We start from the raw sequence: 2,500 nt of genomic DNA, 5'->3' as shown, positions 1-2,500 counted from the left end.
CTACTACACCAGATCCCATCAGAACTCTGAAGTTAAGCGCCTTTGGGCCGGAATAGTACTGGGATGGGTGACCTCCCGGGAAGTCCCGGTGCTGCATCCATTTTGCATCCGCTTGAACCTTCTCCGACGTGGCATCTTCTTCTCCGACATGGCAGTCCACTTAGCATTTGTCATGTGACAGGGCAGCCAGGTAGCTGACGTGGCATTTCAAAAAGTTAAAAAAAATAAAAATAAAAGCTGAAAGGGTGGAGAATATAATATTTACATGTTAGAGGTTAATTTATCAAGGATTTTGATCTATTTGGTGCTGATGTGGCACAGTGTAGTGTTAAAAAAATAAAAGTAAATGAAGGATGCATATTTGCAAACAAGTATTGTCACAATACAAAATGTTGGGTTTTGAAATTACAATGCTAGTTTATATGTTATGAGATTAAAATTTCAGAGTCTAGGTTGTATGATTAAAAGAACAAAGTATGAGTTGAGGGGTTAGGGGTTAGGGGTTAGGGTTTAGGGTTTAGGGTTTTAGGGTTTGCATGGGGTATATAAACCTAGATTCTAGGATTCACATAGATTATATAAAGGGTTTAGAAAGTTGGGCTTGGAGTATGTAAAGAGAAGATAGATTTAAGAATTCACACAAACAAAAATAAATTGGATGTGGAGTGTGAAGGATGAAGAATTGAAGACATTAAGTTTCAGTGGTGATGGATTAGTTAGTGGGCAATGATTACCTGTACGATGCATTAGTTAGCAAGTCATTAACATATTTGTACAACCAATTGATTGCACACACACAAATTTATCTCCAAAGTGACATGTAAACGATTTAGTGGATTTTTGACATGACATGGACTACCACGTGGCAGCCACATCAGCAAGGTAACACGTGGCACTTGAAAAAATCAATTTAGTATTCTTCTGCCTTTTATTTTTCTACCTTATTCCAGTTAATTAAATTACTTTAATATTTTTAATTCACCAATTTATTTTTATTTTTATTTATATTTCTGTCTAGGCGCAAGACTGGGCGGCCAGCAAGGAGTCGAGACAGGGAGTTAATTTTAAAATTGATTTTTAAAAAATGATTTATTTATTTATTTCCACCTATGCGGAAGACTGGGCGGCCAACGAGGAGTCGAGACAGCCAGGAGTCGGGACTTGGGCAAGGGAGCGGGACAAGAGGTCGGGACTCGCGGCGGGACAAGGAAGAGGAGGAGGAAGTCCGGGACTCGCGACGGGACTGGGACTCGCGCCGGGACTAGGGAGTCGCGGCGGGACAAGGAAGAGGAGGAGGAAGTCCGGGACTCGCGACGGGACTGGGACTCGCGCCGGGACTAGGGAGTCGCGGCGGGACAAGGAAGAGGAGGAGGAAGTCCGGGACTCGCGACGGGACTGGGACTCGCGCCGGGACTAGGGAGTCGCGGCGGGACAAGGAAGAGGAGGAGGAAGTCCGGGACTCGCGACGGGACTGGGACTCGCGCCGGGACTAGGGAGTCGCGGCGGGACAAGGAAGAGGAGGAGGAAGTCCGGGACTCGCGACGGGGGACTCGGGACTACAAGGGAGTCGCGGCGGGACAAGGAAGAGGAGGAGGAAGTCCGGGACTCGCGCACGGGACTAGGGAGTCGCGGCGGGACAAGGAAGAGGAGGAGGAAGTCCGGGACTCGCCACGGGACTAGGGAGTCGCGGCGGGACAAGGAAGAGAAGGAGGAAGTCCGGGACTCGCGACGGGACTGGGACTCGCGGCAGGACAAGGAAGAGAAGGAGGAGGTCCGGGACTCGCGCCGGGACTAGGAAGAGGGGAGGAGGTCCGGGACTCGCGACGGGACTAGGAAGTGGGGAGGAGGTCCGGGACTCGCGCCGGGACTAGGGAAGAGGAGGAGGAGGAGGAAGGCCGGGACTGGGACTCGCGGCGGGAGTAGGTAGTGGGGAGGAGGTCCGGGACTCGCAGCGGGACAAGGAGGAAGTCGGGGAGGAGGGCCGGGACCAGGAGTCGCGGCGGGGATAGCAGGCAGGACAGGGAGGGTGGGTGGTCTTCCACAAAAAAAAGTGTGTCTCGGAACTTCCTTAGTGCAGTAGGACGGGGGCCTGCCGAATCCCACAGAGAGTACTATGTGGGGAAGGGTTCCTCTGAAGCGTCTCGGGAAAAGTCGTGAGGGGGTGACGGTTGCTCGGTGCCTACGGGTCCCGACTGCTCGCTGCCTTCTTTGAGCCCAGTACCGACGTTCGCAGGGGGATACCTGGATACTACTGGGGTTACCTGGATACTTCTGGCGTGTTACCTTGGATCAGTGAGGAGTGGGGTTAGTTTCCCGGCGACGCGACCCTCTGAGGAGGTCCCGCGGAGGGTCGCCGAGTATTATATGGTGAGCTGGCTGTCAAGGATTGTGAGTCCCGCTGCCAAAATTTTTTTTGGTGCGCGGGCGACTGGAAAAAGAGGGTTGGTCTTGTGCCGATACGCGTAACGTCGCAGCGAGTCCCAAGAGCTAGTAACCATTT

At 51.8% G+C, this 2,500-nt stretch overlaps 1 non-coding gene across 1 annotated transcript in view; it reads left to right on the top strand.

The window, feature by feature from the left end:
* The window catches only part of LOC149987102 (5S ribosomal RNA), a 119-nt gene extending 19 nt beyond the window's left edge, over positions 1-100 (top strand). Inside the window, exon 1 of the ribosomal RNA XR_016499298.1 lies at positions 1-100. This exon is cut by the window's left edge and continues 19 nt beyond it. This is a non-coding gene — a ribosomal RNA (5S ribosomal RNA).
* The last annotated feature ends 2,400 nt before the right edge of the window (positions 101-2,500 follow it).

Source organism: Physcomitrium patens, chromosome 20 (assembly GCF_059467195.1).
Source record: "Physcomitrium patens ecotype Gransden chromosome 20, ASM5946719v1, whole genome shotgun sequence".
Lineage (NCBI taxonomy): Eukaryota > Viridiplantae > Streptophyta > Bryopsida > Funariales > Funariaceae > Physcomitrium > Physcomitrium patens.
Note: the sequence above shows the minus strand (reverse complement) of the source record. Positions and strands in the feature narration are given on the sequence as shown.